Source organism: Leptinotarsa decemlineata, unplaced genomic scaffold (assembly GCF_025532065.1).
Source record: "Leptinotarsa decemlineata unplaced genomic scaffold, Ldec_3_MD MMD2_tig00026345_RagTag_RagTag, whole genome shotgun sequence".
Lineage (NCBI taxonomy): Eukaryota > Metazoa > Arthropoda > Insecta > Coleoptera > Chrysomelidae > Leptinotarsa > Leptinotarsa decemlineata.
The window spans coordinates 3,050,635-3,074,685 of NW_027412696.1; the positions used below are offsets into that span (position 1 = coordinate 3,050,635).

The window sequence follows — 24,051 nt, forward strand, 5'->3', positions numbered from 1 at the left end:
TTTAAAAACTACACCTCACGATTTGATCTCCACAAATTTTAATTGAAAAATATATCACATGTTTCGCTGACACTGGAGCTTTGTCATGTGATTTGAATACTTCAAGTCGTACACATCTTTGTATAGAGTTTTTTTTAAATTGATTGATCCATTCCTTTCTTTGGAAAATTCCCACATTTTTTGTATCAAGATGGAGTAGTAGAAAGCCGAAAACATTCTTTTCCATAAAGTTATCACTTCTGTTGGGCGTCCCGGGAGCACACGTTTTTTTATCAGCAACGGAATCAGTTTCACTAAACTCAGCAACTGAAGGTAGCTGAACGACCTTACAATCAGTCTTGATGACTTGTTGACTTATTTTTGCATATTTCGATATATTCTAAAGGGGCCAAAGTATAAAAATATAAATGGTAACGTTTTCAGTGTGTAGATTCACACTGTATTTGAGTAGAAACAGAAATTGCTTGATGTAAATCATTTCTGTCTTCTGATATGAAGGTCTCCATGGTTCAACTATGTCATTATCTTTGAACGTATACGTATTTAGTGAGTAACACCTGCTAAATGTCATTGACATGAATGCATGTATGTATTTGTATACAATTGGCTCATCAAATTGCTGTGTATTCAATCGGAAATGGGAAGGGCAGAGGAGAACCATAATGGGCCATGAGGCCGAGAGACGCAGTGTCAGGCCAGACTCGAATTTCTAATCAACCCGTCGCCTATACGGTATGTTCAGCTGCACAATGCATCGGATTTCATATAACACGAAAATGCTGTTCATAAGTAATTGATTACCTTTTGTTGACACCTCATCAAGAACTCACACAACGGGGCCCTCTTTTTCAGATGTCGTAAATGTATCTGAATGCAGCAACACAGTTCAACTTTCATAGTCCAAATACACTACCACAAGTTTGTTTTCGAAACAAAATCCTAACTTTTCAGACAGAAAATGAATCAAAATTTTATGTTGATCTACAGGATTTTAAGGTAATCATTTTGATGAGCTAACATCCCCAAAAGAATGTTTAAAGGAAGGCGATATAAAAACATTGGTGGGGTTATAAATATCAAAGGAGAGCACAACATTCTGTATTAAAAACTACAATATTTGAGAGGAACAAATTTCAAATCTCAAACAATCATAAAAATTGGGAACAAATTCATTTGGGTTCCAGTCTTCACATGAATCCGATCATTTTAATTCCTAGTCCCTAGCAAATGATTTATGACGGATCGGTTGTCGTCGGTTATCATCGGTTGGTGTCGATCCGATGATAACCGGAAATGTGTCCGCTGCTGAGAAATCGTTTGGTGAACGGTATCTATATTCACCCTCCATTGACCCGACCTGACGATTTTCTGGGATGGATAATGTTTTCAGATATTTAAAAAAATAGGGTTAAGGTTGAGAGCACTTATTCAGCTCACGAATGAGTTCGAACAAGAGCTAAATCTGCATTTTGATAGATTTATGTATATATTTTTTTCTTCATTTTTTCATTCCCACATTGCTCTCAATTTTTACTATATATCAATAACAGCACAACATTCACAAATATCAGCTATGAAATAACAATTGAAACTAGATAGTGACTCGATTTCACAGAACTTTTTTTATCTTCTGGAAAATCATTTTGGGGCTCAGCAGTTAAAAACCTTTGGTATCGATATATGCTTTCTTACACCTGACAAAAAAACGTTATATAAAGTTTCGTGTTTCTGATGTTAGAAATGGTAGGAGTATAGCCTACTATGACTAGGTTCAACTCACTTCTCGAAAGTCGATAACCGCCAATAAATTTGTCGTTTTACAGCTAGTGATGAGGCTCAGCAGCAAGTTTCATTTTTTTAACGTTGAAAATGAATGTGTCATAAAAAGGTACGGCCCTCTTTTTCGCCCCATTAAGAATCAGATGTCATTTACATGATTGCTACACAATATAGAATACAGTGTATTTCTTAATGTCCCCCTTTTTATTTTTAGAACGGGTGAACTGAAAAAATTGATATTTGGGATAATAAAATTGATGCATAAATACCTAATTTTGAAGTGAAATTGACAGATGAAACTTTGAAGATGGCGACTGAGCGCCATCTGGAAAAAAAATTAAATAGAAAGGGGGTCTTTTGACACATCATTTTGAAGCTCCTAACTACTACTTCATAACCCTAGATTATGAAGTCAATATCTTCACCTACTACAAAATGGCGGAACTTTTAATAATTTACTGAAGACAAACACATTAATATCGATATTTCTAGAAATATTCCTTTTTATCTGCCATACGATAATTCCAACAACCCGATAAGGTCTGTTAAGTTATTGTCCGTTTATAAAAACGTCAAAAAATGTAAGTACGACAATGAACATCATGGTTCGGTTAGAATATTCTCATTTAGTTTTCGGTTTTACTAGTAAAATGTTACCACGTCAACAATCTCTGAAATGGTCAATTCTCGTCCACTGGAAGAAAAAATTCAAGCGATTTTTATTCACGGTGCGACGCGTAACTTTCACGAGACAGAAAGGATTTTCAATGAACGTTTTCCGAACCGTCAGTAGAAAATATTTTAGGGAACTTGTATCCAAATTCACAACTACCGGTAGTGTACATAACAAAAAGACCCCAGGTCATCCGTACATTCCGGAAGAACAGCAAGTGCAAATAATTGATGAGATTGTAGTAAATCCTGAACAGGCTACTTATTCTTACGCGAATGTTTGTGAGGTGTCTCCTTCTATTGTGTGGAGACTTTTGAAGAGGAATACGTATCATCCATACAAAATTGAAATGGTACACCAATCAACTGAAGATGGCCCTGATCGAAGAACAGAATTCTGCGAAATCATGACGGAAACCATTGTAAGGCATCCTACATATCTCCACAATATTTGTTTCAGTGACGAATGTACATTTTTTTAACCGCAATATTCACAGACAAAATTTCCGTTATTGGAGTGACACCAACCCTCACGTTATCCGGAAACACATACCCAATATCCAGAAAAAAATAACGTTTGGGCAGGAATATTGGGAAACCATATAGTAGGACCTCCACTTATTGATCAGAATTGAACATGGGGACTGTATTTGAATATGCTGGAAACTACTGTTGACCCTGTCGTCGAAACGAATCCTAATGAATTGGATATGAATATTGTATTCCAACACGAAGGAGTACCACCACATTACTCCAGACAAGTAAGAAACTATTTGGATACTACTTTTCCCGGTCGTTGGATTGGCAGTCGAGGTCCTACAGAATGGCCAGCCCGCTTGCCAGATTTGACATCTTTGGACTTTTTTCATAGGGCTATTTGAAGCAAAAGGTGTACGGAACTGCTTCAATATTGGATATACGGCAGAGAATAATAAATTTTTGTAGAGATATTGACGTTACTGTGTTCTTCTTCTGAACTGACCCCAACCTTATTACCTCATATTATGTAGTTAAATGTCAATGTATTCAGGCAATTATTAAAAGTTCCGCCATTTTGTAGTAGGTGGAGAAATTCACTACATATTCTAGGGTTATGAAGTATTAGGCAGTGAAGTATCGCCATCTTAAAAGTTTCATTTATCAATTTCACTCCAAAATAAAGTATTCATGTATTTATTTCATTATACCAAATTTCAATTTTTGAGTTGACCCGTTAAAAAAATAAAAGGGGGGACATTGAAGAAATGCACTGTATAAGAGAGGACAATGTCATCCTCATTGGCGAATATTCGATGTTTCGGAATAAGACACGTGCCTCATTGCTTCTTCAGCACAAATCTGGATAACATTGCAAGATGAAGCACTCAGTTCTCTCATTCGATTACGACTTCATGTCACGAATAATACAAATCTTCCCATGTCATCTATGACAGGACGTAATGACATTCATTCGCTTATTTGATTTTATCCCAGCCAGAAGTATCTAGTTCAAATTGAAAGATATATATTTTTAGCAGGGAATAATTTTAAGAAAAGAAAGGTTTTGGCTTTCTACTTCCCCATCTATATGAAAAAATGTGGGGAACTTCCACTCGTTTTTTTCATATTTTCATATTTTTCATTTCAACATTAGAATTATGAACACTTGGTGTTTTTGCTAGGGAGATACGAGGACAAGGTGTTGCAGATTTGACAAAAGGTTTGTCCCCTAACAATTGTGACAATTCCTCAAAACAAATCTGAAGAAATGAATTTTAAATGTTCAAACCCGTCTCAGATATACCTACACAGTAGGTTAAATGAACTGACGCCTATCAGAAAACAACTACTCCACTGGCTAATACCACGAATGGCGTTGGATTATATCCGACAGGCGTCAGGCGAGGAATGAAATACTCTGAAAGAATTTCGATTTTCAATTATAGAATATCATCGACTCGATGGTGATCACTATCTTGAACTGACTGAGTGGCTAAGGAGCCCGAAACCGGTCTGCAAGTGTGTTCCAAAATTGAAGTTCGGCTCTTTCAGTTGTATTGCCAATTGCATATCCAGGTAATTTTCTGTGAAGATTCTTGCACTGACGCCTGTCGGATATAATCCAACACCGTTCGTGTTATTAGCCAGTGGAGTAGTTGTTTTCTGATAGGCGTCAGTCCTTTCAACCTACTGTCTGAGTAGATCCGAGACGGGCTTGAACATTTGAAGTTAATTTCTTTAGATTTGTTTTACTGCCTGTCTTTAAGCATAGCCCACTCATTGATAAGAAAATTCCTCAAAATACTCCCAAGTCTAATGATCATTTTCGGAGAAATTTTTGGGTCCATTAATCTCTGTATATTCTTCAACAATGTCTTCATTCTGTTCATACACAGCTGATTCATAAAAGTATATACACATATATAACTTCAACTTCTTTGTGAATGTCTTCTTGAACTAGCTCAGTCTCTGTTGCTGTCATACGAGTTTGTTGTTAAATCAAGTAATATCGGTCTGCTATTTGGTTAACATAATCCTGATCTACATCTACCTTTTGTAATTGGGTTATACTCTTCATTATTGACAGGTATGCTGAATTTCAACCCACATTGGCAGCAAATAATATCATTTGCAAACAGAACTAGTGCACATGTTTTCTTTTTTTTTTGGTACCTTGGAAGGTGTCTGACTTGTCTATTTAGTCTAAGTCTCTAGAAAACAAAGCAGCCACTTGGGCTTATTGCGTTTATTCTCCCATCTTCCCATGACACCCATTTCATCAGTCTCGTTTACTGTACTTGTTTGTACAGGTTCCGTGTTGGATGTTCGTCATATTCTTCTGGACGTAATTTCGTACGTCCATATATTACCCCTCCTGTGATTCGGTGCCTCATATTCGCATAAGATGTGTAGAGCTGTTTCTGCTCCTCCGTTGCATAATCTGCAGCTGAGGTCTCCGTTATACAGCCCCATTTTATTCAGTTGTCCTCTAAGCGGACAATGACCGGTTAGTATATATGTAATTATTCTGAGCCGATCCCTACTATATTGAAGTAGTTCTTCGGTTCTTTTCTCAGACGGTTTCCTAATGAAGGTTGAACTGTGTTTGTTACCAGGTACTTTTGTCCAGTACTCAATGTGCTTCTTATTGGTCCATGTCCTAATCTGGTTTTTTACAAATGATTTTGGTACCCCTAGAGCTGGTTCAGGACCTATATATGAAGTTGATGATCCGCTTCTAGAGCATTCATCAGCTTTATCATTACCTGTGATTCCTGAATGCCCTGGCACCCAGTACAAAGTTAATTTGTTCCCCTTTGCAAGTTCATTCAGTTCTTCATGGCATTCCCAGACCAGTTTTGATGTCACCTTCGGATTTGTCAGAGCCACTAGTGCGCTTTTGCTGTCTGTGAAAATATTGATCCGCTCATTTCTTCGAGGTCTCAATTCAATAAGCCTTGCACACTGCAAGATAGCATACACTTTCGCCTGAAAAACGGATGTGTATAGTCCTAGGGGATAGCACATGTCAATTACTGGCCGAACATAAACATTTGGGAAATGTCAAATATCAGATTCTTCAAACCGATACCGTGGAAAAAAACTCAACTGACAATGTGTTTCAAATCACGTGACCTGTAGTCATTCGATGAAATTATATTCATGAACGCCCCCTAAGAAGATTTTCTACATTTTCTATGCATCGGAAGTTTTTATCGGAACAGATTGAGATATGAGCAGCTTTACATGTTTGAAGAGACTCAAATCCAATAAGTTCCGCACCGAACTGAAATTTCCGGTGCGATCTTCAATATAACGAGAGCTGCGATTCGCGTTTCGCGCCATTCATCATTAACACGACTGGATTTGCTACATCGCATCGGGACATAACTATTGTTCGGCAACAAACTTTGACAGTTTATTAGTGCATATCGTTTGCACTTCGTGCCACTTCACCGAGAACGACACACCGCCAACTCATCATCGCGGCAGGCTTTGCTCCTGACACTCGGGGTTCACGCTGTCATTCTGAAGGACCCCGTGATAGATAGACGATGGCTTATGTGGATCACGAACTGGTATTTGTGACAACTACGAGGCTTAATGGGGTGTCGGTGAATCAAATTGGATACAACTACCTAGCTGTGGCAAATTTGTTTTTGACGTTATTGCCGTTAGGCGTCAAATTTTGGATATCAACGTATATCAATTTGGAATAAACTGTAGGAAAGAATTAACAACTTAAACTTGTTTCCAAAGTCAGAGTTTGTGAAGGAACTAATGAAATTTCAAGGGTACTATTGCCGGAAGGTGGCATTGCAAACCTCTAGGAAAGTGGAGAATTGTCAAAGTTACAAACAAGTTTGGTATTTCAACAAAAAATACTTTCGGAATCTATGTAGTTGACTGATTATTGGTGTAAAATCCATAAATTGGGTATTTCAAAGATGAAACAAATTCGAGTTTTCGAATTTTCAGAGTTGAAGCAGGTACATTTATGTTAGATGAAAGTATTTAAACTTTTTTGATAGAATTGTCTCGTCACTAAGTCTCACCTTTGTCAGGACAACTACAATAATGAGATTATATATCTTGTAAAATATAAACTTAGACGTACTTTGTATTTGGTTGATGTAACTAGTAGAGAAGCTACTAATTCAGATAGGCTGTGCAAAGTATATATATATTATTATATGATGATGAAGATGTTGATAAATGATTTTTAATTGATTTGAGTTTTGTAAAATATAAATTTTTTCATTTTTATTATTATTTTATGAAAATTTTATTATTGCTAATCAGTATTCACTACTATTCAGTTTAATTCTTAATTCATGTACTTTATATAATTCAAATTTCACGAAGAGAAAATTTTAGCGTGGCGTCTTTTTCGTTGCCTCAAGAAGAATAATCTTGTTGATAAAAAACAATTGAAAATCTATCTTGTTTCCCTAGTTACTATCTACCAATTTTCACATATACAAATTTTCAAATTCTTTTTCAGGAAAATTATTTATTCTACAAATTTAACATTGGCTCTTAAATTTAGATACATTTTCCTTTTATAGTTTCGTACAAAAATAGTTAATCTCACTTTTATGTAAATATAAATATTTTTCATAAGTATCACTTCATGTCAGTTTCTAAGGAAGTTATTCACAATAATAAATTTTGAATTTCACATCATTCCTAAATAATAACAATTAGTTTATCATTCCTTTTTCGTTTTTTCATCAAAGATGTTAATTTAATTTTGTTTGACATTTCTTTCTAACCTATATCGGTTATCAATTTTTCATATTTCGATGCGTTTCAATGTAATAATGTTAATATTGGAATTTCCCACTCTTTTCATAACAATATATACAGGCTGATTCACGGTAGATGGCACATTAGACGTTTCTGGTGAACCAGACAACGGATCACTTTGAAAATTCAATGGAGGGCATATTCGGACATTCTCTAGCCAACTGAAATATTTTCGACAATGCGGTGTTGCCGCTTCTATTAGAAAGCAGTAGCAACTTTGATTTTTCAAATGGAACACTCTGTATATAATATTATTTTTGGAATCTCCAACAATTTCCCGACAACTTTTCTTGATATTTCCCTATACCGTTGTCTGGTTCACCAGAAACGTCTAATGTGCCATTCACCGTGAATCAGCCTGTATAAATATGTAAAACTTACTAACGTGAGAATAAAATATAAAATGGTTCAAAAACAGATAGAATCATAACTCTGCTCTACTTTGCCAAGCTTTGGCTTCCAATGGGAAGCTTCTTCATATAAATTGACGAAGAAAGTTAAACATGTATAGGATTATTTTGGGTTTGACAAATGTCATACCTTCACATATATGTCATTTTTCAATGGGTATGATGATGTCATAATCTTTGACTTTGAAGATAGAGTTATTGATTGATTCAATTTTCATCATTACAATGTTTTTGATGTAGTTTCAGTAGGTTAGTGTATATTACTGCTGAGATTATCAATGTCAATTTTCTTATTCATACAAACAGAAGACTTATCAATTCTAACCATTTCAAGAAAAAGGCATTTAGAAATTTTTTTTCTATATGTAAAACTTTTATATTAGAGTAATTTGGTTTATGTCCTGTTTCTATAGAATGTTGTGCTAATGCGCATGATTTCTTATTAAGCTTTATATCACTTCTATGTGAAGTTATTCTATCATTAAGGATTCTAGATGTTGTTTTTCTTCGCGTCTCACTATTTTTGTCGCTCTTCAATATGCTCTTTTCTTTTTTGTTCTCATTTTTTCATTTCTTTCTTTCTTCTTTTTCTTCAAGCTATTTAGGCGAAGTCCTTTGTTTTATTTTCTAGGGCCAGCAACATCTGGAATAGTGCTTGAAAATCGTTAGTTCATTACCTTCAAGAATTTCATTATTTTAACTCCATTCACCATCTAGCTGTTTTGAATACGATTTCCACCAACTTTGAATATTTGGTGACCAGTCTGAAATATTAAAATATTTTGCAATAGTATACTAATTTACGAAGGTGATTGGGTTTCATTTTCTGCAAAAATTATGTTAGAAGTCTCGTATGAATCAAAATTTTTCATTGGTTCACCAACTCGAATTGGTGTATTGACCAATGCTCATGATCTGTATTCACTTCATTACTTTTTCTTGGTAACAAACTTACACATATCCCTTTCCTGTTTCAATATCAAATAAGTCCATTCGATTTTGTTTTTCATTGAGTACGTAGTATTTCCTCAATTTCATTTCACATAACAGTACTATCTTCATTTTAGTTACCATTTCAACACAACAATCTCTACGATTTGAGCTCGTTTCTCTAGTAGCTGGTAAAACGAAAATCAAATAAATGAATTGATGGATTCAGCTCATTTTTCACCACCTCCATTTGTAAATAATGTTAGTGCAGTTTCAATATTGTACAGTGTAGTAACATTAGTTACAAATAAACGTGGTAAAAAAATATAGAAAGTTTTTATTTCTCGTTTTTGATAAGAATCAAATACCTAACTCACGTATTTCTGATATCCAATGAGTGCAATATTTCTATAAAGCCCTGTAACCCAGTCATGATAAAATTGTTTTTGAGTGTGTTGTAACGGAAAGACTGTAACGTGACAATATTTTGTCTCTTTCCATACGAATGCTAACGATACTCTGGAACACCCGGTTTGTTTCTAATATATAAATCCCGTATACAACAATCAATGTCGGTATCATCACGACATCAGCAGCTTGTTTGGGCACATAATTGCCCAAATTACCGTTACTTTCTGAGGCCTACACGAAGCACTTTTAAATCTTCTCACGTATGGTTTCCCTTTTTCCTTGGCCACTCGAATACTGGTCTGCTTTGCTGACGGAATAAAAAAGACCATCGCTTAGCATTTTCTCCCGTTACCCCACTTCCCCAATTTCCGGGCGTTCTTTGCAAAATTTGCGTGGATTTGCAGCCTGGTCTGTTCTCCATTAATTCGGGTGTCATTGTTGACGGAGTAGGATTTCTCTCTATAACGGGGTTAGAGGTGAAGCGTAGTAGGAAAGAGGGGCGAGAACGAACTGCACCAACGATGCAATACTCCTCTCTGGTCTTCATTTATATTTATATCTGGTGTCGTTATACGCTAGAGATAAACCTGCCTTGGAACTGTATATGACACTAGATATTTGGATGTTTTCTAAAGCTGGAAAGAGCAAAGTGTGGCATACGAATTATGAAGAGTGTGACAAAGGTCCCATTCCAAACAGCCCACTGTATTTTCTTTTATGATTCAATCTGTTAAAATTTGCGGGAACTTTCACGAGAAAATTTCCCGAATTCATTGATGTGTATAATCTGATCAGGAGTCAGGAATTAGTTTTCTTCATCTCCTGAAGACGCCATCGTTATTGGTGAAACATGGGTCGAGAAGCGTATTTTGATTCTGGTGATCAAAAAATGTGCTTGTTCTGGGTCTATGTTTCAACAATCTGAGCTTTTTTCGATGAAAATACTATTCGTATGGACTCTGTTTGAAAATCTGTTTTTCCGTTAACCGAAAGACAACCCTCAGAAGTCGAACCTTGTGCGAGCTAAGGATCAACGTGGTCATACATTCAAACGTGTGATTCCTAACAGGATTGTTTCTATATACAGGGCTATTTAAATTCGTTTATGTACATGGGGATCTCGTAAACGATAAGAGATAGGAATTTTTTGTTTTTCCTGTTCAACTCTAGAACCAGAAGAGCTATATTCGATTTTTTTACATCATTGAATATGTCTTTAAAATACGGAACTTTGCCACGATTCAACCGATACTCTATCTCTTATCGTTTACGAGATCCCCAGAATTGTTATGATTCATAACTATATAACAGCGACTCGCCCTGGCTTTGCTCGGGTAGCAGACTATACATACCTACATTTTTTTTCGCAAAGTGTCTCATTAACTTGTAACTAATAATAATGACTCAAAAAAATTCACTCAAACAAAAATATATTCATGGTTATCAATTTCGAAATAGATTAGTACCTATCTACCTAACGACAACACAAAACGAAAATGCAACCTCAATCCTCATTCACTACATAAAACAAAACCAACGCAATTTCAATTTCTTTTCATCATGCCTGTTGAATTGTATGATGTGAAGGTCGATGCTTTAAAAATATGCTGTCTCAAGCGGATGTGTTTTTTGTTTTTACACTCTTTATATTAGCTTCATCTGTATGTATGTATGTTTGTTTGTAACTCTCCTTTTCATTTCATATCGGGATCTGTATTTGACAGAATTATCGACATTATTGCTTGATCCATTCGCGGACAGATGGCGCTGTACGTAACATCCTTGATATAATTCGAACTCACTTTACATGTATTTTCTTCATTTGAAAAAAGTATTTTTTCAATAACATTAACACGCTCTATATTAGCTACTCCTGTTTGTATTTGTTTGTTTTTTGTAACTCTTCTTTCTCGTTTGAATGCTTGGTATCTGTATTTGACAGAATTATCGACATTATTGCTTGATTTATACGTAGGCAGATGGCGCTGTACGTAGGTTGATATACTTCGAACTCTTTTTACATGTATTTCTTCATTTTGAAAAAGTATTTTTTTTATTAATACGCGCGCCTGCTGTCTTATTTGTAACCCTCCTTTGCGCGCCTGCTGCCCTGGGTTTGGTAACAGATAGTTTCATTTTTCATAACTGTTATTATATCAGAACTATTTCTAAATGATTTGAAACACTGATGAATAACATTTGTTAAATGGCATATTCAACGAAATAAATTAAATGGCATATATTGTTCTCATGCATATGAATAACTCCTTTCAATGTAAATATACAATATAACACCACCTGCGTAGTTATCATGAAATACAGTGTTTCTGCCTCATATCTATGAAAATATATTTAAATAACACTTCGTTGTGAAAAGTTCACTAGATAGTTCACAAAACCGCAAGCAACCGAAAATACGAGTTCAATAAACTGTATCAATAAGATTCAATATGAATTATCATCCATTATCGGCCAGTTCCAGTACATAAGTGCTAACTCTATTCTCCCGAGCAGTTTATTTGTACCCACATCTTGCGCTGACTCTGCAGTACTTTTCTCCATTGTTCTTTCAGCAGGTGAATTCAGGCGACAGGTCTCTGTTGATAATCATGGTTATAAGGTTCGTTAAGTTTTAGTTCTTCGATTAAAAGGGTAGAAATAAACAACTGGGAATTCTGAGAGCAGTCAATACTGATTTCCCAGCGTAAATGAGATACTGGTAGTTCATAACATTTGAAGAAAGCATCATTTATTTCACCGTTTCTTGTTGTGTGAGTAGCTAACGTGATCTATCGCTCACACTTCCGATTAATGTCGCTGTGTGTTATATTTATACAATTGGAGAACCCGTCTAGGGAAGTTTAATCCAGCAGAATGCCGTTCTCCAGATGGACAAGTTCAAGAAAAATGATTTTTGAAAAACATCGTTTTTGCCAGGATCAAAGATCAGTCGAACCGTTTTCGTGAAGGTATCTGTAAAAATTTTCACACCCAGCAATAATGTTTATTATGTATGTTTCTAATTCAAAATGGTGTTATAGCATTTACGTGATGGTTGGAAGTTCCACCCTCTGGAAAGTTTTAGAACATTTGACACCATAAGAAAATATTCGGAAACATTCCAGAAAATCCCTGTCTATCCAGGAATATTTTAGAATATTCTAGTGTAGCGGAAGGTAATGGAATTTTCATGTAGTGAATAAGCTGGAACATTTAAGAATATCTCGAAACATTCCAGATCATTGTATAAGGATCATTGATATGATGTGGTAGCTCTCAATCCTCTATCCGTGAAAAAGGTTTCTGTTTTCACTCTCAAACGCGTAGTTTCGTAAATATGAGGACTCGAATTGCCTTCTAGAAAATTTTAGAACAGTCCAGAACAATCTAGAGCATTCCACAACTTTCCAGAACATCCCGGAACATTCTGGAATGATCTGAAACGTTCGAAAATATCTTGAAACATTTCAGGTTATTGTGAAAGTTTTCATAATAGTCTCGAATGCACGAGGACATATGTGCCATTTCGAAGATATGAGAACTGGAAGTTCCACTGTCTGGAAAGTTCTGGAACATTCCAGATAATTGTGGAACCACCAACGATATAGTGTTGTAGCTTCCAATCCTCTATCTCTGAAGGTTTCCTTTTAACCTGAAAAGAGTATTTTTGAAAATATTTCACAATATTTGAGATCATCTCGGAATATTTTGGAATGTTTCGTCATCCAGAATAGTCTCAAATTTTATAGAACACGAAGTTTTAATTTTTGTAATGTCATATCATTCGTCCATAAAGAAGGTTGGCGTTTTCAACCGAAGAACGCGCTTTCAAAGGTATAAAAGCTGGAAGTTTCACCCTTTAGTAAGTTCTTGAACAGCCCAAAACATTTGAAAATGTTCAACAAGCATTTTTCAGCAATCGTGAATATGCTGGAACATTATGAAGTACGGAGAAATGTTTACTTGTAATCTGGAACGTACATGAATAGCCCTAAACAGCCAGAAGCCAGATGATTGTGGAACGATCAGAATACTATGAAAATATAGGTTTTCACTGCCGAAGTGACGAGTAAAATTAATAGTATCCAAACTGACAGTCCGTGATCGAATGGTACTTGTAGTATCAAACGTTTCGTCTACTACTGCGAGGATGAATGTTATTACATAATGTCATCTATGACATGAGTAGATTGAACTTATTTGTAACGTGAAGTTGTAATTACAAAAATGAATTGATTGCTTTATTTTATGGTGTTATCCTGATTTGGTACTGAAGAGGCGATAAGACAAGTGTCTCTAGTCGAAATGTCGGATGTCAACCAGTGAGGATGACAGTGTCCCATGTAAGTGAAATTTGACCTCTTTCATTTACTATATTGCGTAGCAATCCTGTGAATGATATTTGATTCAATTCCATAACGAATGTATGGAATACAAATTGAATAGAAAAAAAGATTTTTTTGTAAGTGTACATATAAAAGTATTTGTTTCGAAATTATTTTTCTTGTGAATAATTCTATGTTTATATGGAAGTAGAAAGAACATATAGTTCAGTCATTTAAGGTTTTATCAGCGGAAAAATTCCAACTGAGCTGAATTTAGGTATACACCTTCACTATCGCGTTTTAATGAAGATATGAAAAATCGACATTGATATCATGCCGGCTAAAAAGTTATAAAGGTCAAAAGGTCACGTAAATCATTTTTTTTTCACGAATATCTCGCGACCTATGGCTCGAAGGTCGATGAAGATGATTATAAAAATTATTCCTCATATGATTATCTACAAAAAATGTCACTTGCATTTTTCTGAAAAGTCAACCGTTTTCGGACTAGAGCGTCGAGAAAGCGACTACATTATGATGATGCACTCGTTTCCGCACCACATTTGAGGTAGAATGCAAGGTATTTTACATGGTTTTCCTCGTAGGCATAATCCATGAACGGTAATAAAAGGTTTTTTATTATTTACGCTCAATAATTTTTCATTTGTACATTGAAAAATAGGGAAAAAAAAGTTGTATATAATTTTCTTTTATACTATTTCGTCGTCGATATCCTCAATTTCAAATTCATCAAAAGTTGCTGACAAAACATCGAGTGGACTTATTGCTGTATTTAAATCAACATCTTCATAATTTTCTTCACTAGTGGACTCTGCTCTAAAGCTTGTGGGTACGACAATGTCCACAAGCTTTAGAACATGTCAATCCAATATTTTCACATCCACTTTTGCCGCCACAACCTTTTGTACAATTACAAAAGAATGTTATTGGTTGTAATATATTATTTTTCAACTCCCAACCCCACTGTTCTGGATCAATTTTTTTCCTAGCCAGGTTTGTATTTGATAATAGACTCGATAAATATGCTGTTGAGCTGCTGAAGAAATGGGTGGTAATAATTGAAACTTCACAGCTGTGCTTTGTCTTGCTAGTTTAGCAAAGCTGCAGTATCTGTAATTGTGCTAGTAGAAAATGTATTCCAGCATTTCAAGCGCAATTGTCTTGTTGGAATATTTCTGCAGAATTGTGTAAATCGGGTCTTTTTTCAAACATCTTCATGACTTTAATTTTTCCTTTCCCAAAAAGTGTTGAAGTTGTGTCATATCCGGTCATAGCATGTAGAAACAGATTATTTCTCTTGCAGTTTGGATACTTGTTGAGGCTCTCAGTCGAGTATTCTTTTGTTTCAATATTGTTTTTTCCTGGTTTCTCAAAAAAAATGGATGTAGGTTGATCAAGTATTTGTGTGCGTGCTATGAGAAGTACCAATAGATCTATGTCTTCGCCAATGATAATTGTAGTATTATTTATTGATTTCAACTATCAAGACGTCAGCATCATCTTTTTCGAAATTCTCAATGAGCATTCCAATTGATTTTCTTTTGTTAATTCGAATAGGTCAACATTTTTCTTGACTGATAGGAACTTCCATCGATTCATTGAAGTGCACTTCACAAGATGTAGAAACGGCTGCGGTTCGTCTTAGTTGTTCCATCGCTTTGATATTTTTACTGGTATCGGAGTAACCATCAAAAATTACAACAATATTTTGACGAAAATTGTTTGATAAATAATCAAAATATTTGTTTATGATGATATTGAATGTATCATTTTTTGCCACCATCAATTATGTATGTTGTATTACCACAAACTAATTGATAATTAATCGGCTCCAAGTATTGATTTATTTTTGATTTCTGAGTTTTACTAATGCCAGAATTATCAAATAGTGCTGTTGGATTTGGACTTAATTCATATTGTTAATATTCACAAAGATTTTCCTCAAATTTTTTATTTAAACTAATTCGTTGAAATAGCAATAACGGATCGGTACCTGAGAGTTATGAACCATGGTAGAAGTGTTTACTAATGATAATGGAAGAACTCTGTCAGAGCATTTTAATGTAATTTTGTCGAATTTTACACCTATCATTTTTTAATTGACTGCAGACCAATGTCTTTGGCATTATAACAGTTGATTTGATTATATACTTCATTGATTATATACTTATATACTTCATTGCAAGTTGAAAAAGGATCATGTAAAGTAAACCACTCTACAAGTTTTTCAATGTCATTATTATCTCTTTCAATGCGGTATACGGTATACAAAACCCTATGTGAGAGCGCTTTCTCAGCGCTCTAGTCCGAAAAGGTTGACTTCACAGAAATATGCAAAATGAATTTTTTGTAGTTTTTTGACTTCCGAGCCATAGGTCACGAGATATTCGCGAAAACTGATTTTCGTGACTTTTGACCCTTATAACTTTTTTAGCCGGCACGATATCAATGTCGATTTTTAACATCTTCATTAAAACGCCATAGTGAAGGTGTATACCAAAATTCAGCTCAGTAGGAATTTTTCCGCAGATTGAGGATTAAAGAACCTAAAATGACTGGATTAATATCATAGTTTCAAAATGCAACTTATCGAAAGTATTCAGTCACAATAATTTGTAATAACTCTCTTTTTTATCTTTTGTAATGTCGCATTCCTTCATTACTGGCTCTTTCGAAGATATATTTTCTGGCAACTTATTAAAAATAATGCCACTTTTCAGAATCATCTCAGTCAAGAATGATTTGAATTATTCAGCGGTGAAATGCCGAAGCAAATGGCCTAATATGTTATGAATGAGCACCAAACGAAGCAGACTCACCAAACTTGTATTATACCCTCACTCAGATTAGGGATTTCCATCCAGACAGTAATAATTCCACGCCACCGTTTCCAACGGACTGCCGATAAACCGATTGATTTAGACTATCCGCACACGGCATTCTGATTGTTCCAATCTGTTTGATTGACATTGCCGCTCCGAAGCATTGTCGCCGCTTGAAATATCATCGACATCGAGCGATAAAAGGTGTCAAAGTCGAAGCCTGCGGAAAATTTTAATGAATTCATTACCGCGCCAACAAAAATTCAATATGGTCCAGTATCCCAGGCTGGAATGCCAAATTCTCTGCTGACGTTTCGCAACTGCTCGTCAACTTCGAATGAGTAGTTTGTCAAAGTAGTGATACACATGAAGTTGTTGATTGTATCTGTACAGTATTCGCCAATACAAATACAATACTCGCTAACTAGATTGGCGCTTCGCCAGATTGGGGGGCGCATATAGTGCTTCGAGCTTTTATTTATAGTAGCGACCCCCCCTGGCTCCACACGGGTGCAATGCTAATACTAAATATAAATTCATCCACCGGAAATTTTGGGGGATGGGAAAACAGTGATGAAAAAATAATTTTGCCAGTAGAATGGTAGTACACTTTTAAAAAGTTGCAAATTCAAAATGGCCGCAGCTACAAAATGGCGGATTATATATTTTCATACATCTACCTCAATATGGATATAAATAGTAGTACACTTTGAAAAAGATGCAAATTCAAGATGGCCGCAGCTACAAAATGGCCGTTACGTATCACCTTGTAATATGAACTGAAACAGAATGAGAAGAATTGAGTAACAGAATCAGAAATTGAAAACTTAAATAAAAAAAGAGTGAAGCAAAATTATGTTGAGAGGTTTCATTGAAGAAAAATGATGATAATGATGTAGACAATATACTGACAACTAAAAAATTATTGGGAAGGTCCTAGGTAGTAGGATCGCTTCTAAGGAAGTACTGTATTTATTTTATAGAGAAACCACAAAAGAGCAAAAATTGAATCAAACTTTGTTACCAAAAAATCTCGGAAGTATATATCATTTCCATTCACGAAACATGGATTCCTCAGTAGGCAAGATAATAAATTTTGTCAGGAAATTTCAGATTCAGTTCCAAAAAACATATAAAGTTTGAACATAAATCCAGGTTTTCAAATTTTTTCCACCTCAAGTATGTGATCGATACCCTTCGACTGGAATATACAATGAATTGAAGATCAATTAATTCGATATATTCATAACATATTTTCAAAATATCACCATTCCGCTTTAATATTGATTCTACGAGGTCTCAAAAATCGTTTTAATTTTCTGAAGACTTTTGCGTTGTGCCTTGATTTTATTTCGACTCCTCTTAGTTTTTGTCGCTGTTTTGATTCTCAGAAAATAATAGTAATAACATCTATTTCGTAATCCCATACTGATATTTCGATTTAACGGTATTCAGATGACAATTGAAAAGTTAATGTTAACAAACTCCAGCCGTTGAGATTTTTGAAACAGCAGACGGCCGTTCTAAAATTTTCATATTTTTTTTATATCGTTCTCGAGTTATTTTCGGCAGTAAATCAAAACTTGCTGCACTTGATTCTCCCAATATTTCTGAAGGAATTTGTTTTTTGTGTCTCAGTTTCTTCAATTTCATCCGTGGTAGTTGTTATGGTAAACTCGCGAAAAACTGACGTTGTTTATGATATTATTGTGATATTGTTAAGCTGTTCCATATAACAACCCGATGTTGAGATTTTTCTGTAGAATTACGAGATACGTGGTTTGTTGTTCTTTCTTCTAAATCAAAATGTAATCTTTCAGCGGGATTACGGATAGTCTTGAACGACACACGGCCGATACGCAAATAACGGATTTGGTTGTTATACAATATTCAACCTCATCCGTTATTTGCTACATATCGACCTTGTAACGTTAATAATAGTTTTCAATTTTTCGAATCAAATCAGTATTTGGTTTTTTCTGGCATGAGTAGTCTTTAGTTTCTTTCTCCATTTACTAACTTTTCGATTTATCCTGAAATCTTTATGAAAACATCTTCCCTATCATTGAATGGGACATCATTTTTCAGTCAGACATAATATTCCAAAACACTTTCATGTGATCATCTTTGTAATCGGATAATCACAAGTTATTTTTTGCAGAATTGATAACATATTTCAGCTGCAATCACTACTGCAATAATTTCTGTCATGAACGTTGGATATTTCACTGGATATTTCCATCCGTCTTATAGATTTCCACTCTCTTTATTGAAACGTCATTGAATTATATATAAGTCATGCAAGGTTTTGAAAAATCACGTAAGGATTTGCTGAGGATATGCTTAGTATACGACTGTTGGTTTTCAATCATATAATTGAAGAAATTCAGACATATAGTAGCCTAACATTGTATTTTCAAGGTAATACTCGTATATATGAATAATGACATAGCCCTCTGTTGCTCTAGTTCGTAAGCCTTCAAACTGGGCGTCTTCCCTCTATCTAACGCCACCACTGTCAGGAGAATCCTTATTTCTCCGAACTCACCCCCGCTTCGTGCAGCCGACGAGTAATGTCGACCACAATAAGGGACGAACCAGCGGGGGCAGAATACCCAACTTTATTCAATTCTAAAAAACATTTCAAGATATACTTATACAAAATTCATTTTACGATCTAATCATTAAGTTATCAGTTACCAGTACTTATTGAAATCAGCTAGCTCAGTACACTTTGTCTCCTAGAAAGCTCCGACATTCAAGGTCCACAAAGCCGTACAGAGCAAATTAGATATGTTCTGTTCGGATTGGAAAGACCGTCACCACTTCAAATAATGATCGGCGAGCTTGCAGCTTGCCTCTCATCCGTCCCGTCCATCCCGCACCACGCTCTCTGCTCATACGTTTGTGACTCGTATCCATTCGTGCCTCTTTCCATTCGTATCTCTCAATTGAATTACTTCCTTTTCTTGTTTCAGCCGTTTTCTCCATTCTCGCCACCCAACTTTGTCTCCGTCCATGCATCTATCAATCACATGATCTGCCGTTTCAGGCTTCCCCATCCACATGGGCAGGACACCTCCAGACCCAGGTTAAACCTGGCCAAGTACCCCGGAAAGTTACTGTGTCCCATCAATAGTTGAACAGCCTTCCTAGACAGATTCAATAATGTATACTCGACTGTTCTACAGAATCTGTAGAGCAGTCGCCCAGTCATACCGTTTTTCCATTTCCTCTGCAATTATTTCGTGATACATTCCTTTATCCTCTTCCTCTCCTCTCTCTCACTGCTCATTCTCCCAACTTCCCATATGACATTATCTTTGTTCATTCCTTCAGTGGCTTCCTAATGGGCTTTTTTATTACCCAGATAACCATCATGGTATCCCTTCTGCCGGACAACTTCAGTCCGTGCTTTCCTCACGCTACTTTCCCCAATCACTCGCTGAATCATAGTTACCCTTTTATTCTTCACTCGTACTGTTTTCATAAGTTCCACCGCTATGCCGTAGTCAGTGACTACTCTGACACTCTCCTACTCCAAATTCCAATAGCTCGTTCTATAGCGACCAGTCCACCTTTATTCACGCTGTTCTGTTCGGGAATCCTTTCATTCCCTGGGCCCCATTCAGCCTCGTTCCTTTCATATGAACAGCCTATGGCCGTTCTTCCGTCGTTCCGGCATCCGCGTACATTTCAGTCATCTCCTCGTCCGGAATCTCCTCCTCCAACAACATTCCTGGCATTCAGAGGAGTATCTTGTCTATCTCTGTCGCCAATAATATTTTCATCATTCATTTTCCAATCATAGTATCTGGCCCTGACTTCAATATGAAGGAGCAGCTATACCTGAGACGTCTGAGTGTAGCCGTCGGTGCCGTTCTGACTCTACTGTCATGAACTCTACTCGCCCACACTTGCACCCCGTACATAGCCGCAGGTTTAGCAACCTTTTCATATATGACTCTAACGCAGTCTCCCCTAAGAGTGAAGTTCTGCCTGATCCATCTTTCTATTTTTCTTGATAATATCATCATCATCATAATCATCATCATCATCATAATTCCCAGGTATCTCACATTCGTTTTTGTCAGAATCTCTCTCTCGTCTAGAGGTCTTTCATCCCTTCTGGACTGTATGTACACTTTGTCTCCCTTTCGTTTTACTCCAACCATATAATTTCCTTTCATGCTTTGCATTCGCTCCAAAGCCTATTCCACCTATCCATGATCTCACTGACGGAGCCACCTTCAATCATGACCAGCTAGGCATCAGCAAAGGCCTGCACTCGCACCTCTCAATCGCCAGTGCACACGTGGTATTGAAGGCGTTGAACAGGTCGAACACCACAACCAGACTATGTCTCCTTCCTGTCTTATTCTCTTTTATCCTTTCCATCATTTTCTCCACATCCATTACTGTATCCATTCCTTCTCCAAAACTGGTTAGGAGAGAATTTCAATTCCCTTTCACGCCAAAACTGAGGTTTCCTTTCTTCTTTGGTATACAAACGACCTTGGTTTGCTTCCATACCGCAGGGAAAAACCTTCTTTTCAGACAGACCTTAAACAGTTCCATCATGCATTCTCCCTTCCATTCGGTCGCCCTACCACTTCCCCTCCGCATAACTTTCGAACAGGGAAAGATATCGAACAAAATGTTCGTAAAAATTAATTATTTTCAGAACTCCCTCATATAAACGCCAGCGAGGGCGCTACCATTTCTTTTTTTTTTTCGAATGGAAAGGGTGGTCTTTTGACAATTCGTATCTATACTATGACCTCGAGCAGGCCTTTCCAACACAGCGCGATCGACAAGCTACACGCTTGAATATATATGATGCAACTAATCTCGTACATACCTAATAAATGTGAGGTGTTACGTTCATTTTGAACCTCAGGTATGTTAGTAATAACACGCTACCTTACTATAATTATTTCATTCATTTACTAGTTCAACATAAACTATTACAAAGATTATCTAGAGAACATATTTTATTAGAACACCTTGTATATTGAGTCTGAGTCTGGTATTTTGGTACTGCCTAAAGGAACACCTACAAACAGGTCAATTTGCATCATAATATTCGTTAAATCTGTAAAAGATATGTTGGTACCTCCTTATCATTCCTTAATTATTGTAGATAGTTTACACCATGTCAAGAATGCGATAATTTATCCTAGCCTTGCAGAGAGTTTGGCAACTTCAGAATATCATCTCCAACAGCTCTATAATATATTCCTCTAGTCATATCGCGATGTAGATACTTGTAACAATACTCCATATATTGACTCCTCATCATTAAGTAAACGGTAAAGACGGCTCTGAGTGAGTATTTCTTGGACATCTGATGAAATAATGATCATCGGATCGATTGTAGCTGAAAGAGATTACGAATCATTAAAAGAATGTACTCAAAAAGACGTGTTCTGAATTATTTTTAAAAGTATAAGTATGCATGCTTACCTTCTTCATTCGTCAATCGCAGTAGCTTACTTCTTTCGTCTCGACCACGATTCGATTAATTATTACTTGGAAGATCTAACAAATTTGTTTTATTGATTTGTGTACATCTTGTCTGAATGGTAGGTTAGAAACATTTCATCGGTATTTAGCTCGTCGATGTTGCCAACTATTCCAGCCGAAATTCTCTAGAATCGGGTTCGGTTAAGGAATACCTTGTACTAGAGTTGTGTTGGGACAATAAATATTTATTGTAAATTTTGTATATTTCGAATGGGTTGTATATAATATTTGTCACGTAGTGTTGCAATCGGAAGGAGCATTCAACCTTCATCAGATCTGCAACTTCAGTTGTTTTCACGAAACAGACTTGGGATAGAGTATTCAGTCGAAGGTCAATGACTCGTAGTAGGTGGCTTTTCTATTTCAACTGACAGGAAGGTCATTCGATCGAGAATGTCATTTGTCCTTTTTGTGTGCTGATCAAGTAAAGGAAGGTGTTAGTATTCGTTGACTCGTGAAATTTCATGATATTTCAATCATCCTTCATTGGGCTATATTTTACGAGACAAATTTTCAAGCTGAGGTTATACTGGTGTTACGATTTGGCGTATTTTTGTTATATAACCACGGCTATACTTGTTAGAGGATTTTTAAAGAATCTCACCTAACCTTGAAAGTGTAAGCATTTCCATCGGAATCATTTACCAGGTATGTGTATATATTTGATTATGTTCGAGTGCATCTTCATTCGTCTAAGCTTTGTTTTATCGTTATTTTTGGTATTCACCAAATCTTTTTCTTATTGTCAGATGCGACAAGGCCGAATTTCATTTAATGTATGTCCACCATCTAAGTAACCAGCTTTTCAAGTGGAAGTCGCAGTTCGTAAAAACCCCTTTCGGCCAGGGTAAGTTAATGTATATTTTTTATTTTATGATTATTTCGATTGAGGGTTCATGAAAACGCTGAAATCAGAACAGCTGTTGAAATAAGTTTTTATTTGTTAGAAATAAATTTTGAAACGTTGCCAGATCTCAAATTTATTTGTACATTTGGAAACCAATTCCCAAAAATGGGTTCGCGTTAGATTTTCAATTATCATTTCCTTTTATTCACTTATACAGGGAGTGACTATATATTTCGTAGAGAATAAAACAATGTTTTTGTCTTTCAATGTTTCATTGGGGGTTTGTAATTTCAATTGCTCTTACCGGTTTAGTCAAAAGTGGGATTTGATTTTTCAGTTTTGTAGAGTTTTCTAATTTGAATTTCCCTTTCTGACAGGGTTTTTTTTTATCTTCTCCTATTGGTCTTTGGAGTCCAATAATTCCTGGAATTCTGAACACATTGAGAGGCTATGTGCAAGGCGGATACCTAAAAGAGACTAACGCTCATCAGTGGAATATACAGGGCGATCCAAAACTGCCAATTTACAGGGCGCTACAGAGAATCGGACCGAATTGGCGTGTGCCATACATTTCGAGGAGCACGCAAGTTTGAATGCTATTTTTTTTTCTTCTTCATAATTGCTTGTTACTAAGATATCGCGTTGCTTTGTAGCTGATTTATAGCTCATCATTGTTAGAGGTGTAAATGCATATAATTTGGTAATATCGCTATTTGTATATAACTGCATATTTTTGAGTAATTTAGCTATATGGTATAACGCATGCGCCTGAGCTCAAGCGACGTTTATTAGCAGAACTCCCGTTATTGGAAATGATATTTATGCATTCTCCTCCCTTTTCTGCTTGATATTGATTTATTTATAGTTGCCAAGTGCTTACTATTACCTACTTAGTTTGCTTATGGTACGAGTAACGTTAGATAACGGTTGCTTACCTGCGTCAGACGCTATATAGTTGCTTGCTACTCCCATTTACATGTCAGAATCTAAATTTGTTGTATTGAGTGAGCTTATTGTTT

At 35.9% G+C, this 24,051-nt stretch overlaps 1 protein-coding gene and 1 long non-coding RNA gene across 8 annotated transcripts in view; one reads left to right on the top strand and one right to left on the bottom strand.

Moving 5' to 3' along the window:
* LOC111505991 (CUGBP Elav-like family member 1) overlaps window positions 1-24,051 on the top strand; it is a 901,046-nt gene that overhangs the window by 657,200 nt on the left and 219,795 nt on the right. The gene's annotated exons all lie outside the window — the stretch shown is intronic.
* On the bottom strand, window positions 21,584-22,264 carry LOC141486091 (uncharacterized). Its single transcript, XR_012467640.1, has 2 exons — window positions 22,126-22,264; window positions 21,584-22,039 (listed from the first exon to the last, which is right to left on the bottom strand). It is a non-coding gene; the product is annotated as an uncharacterized lncRNA (long non-coding RNA).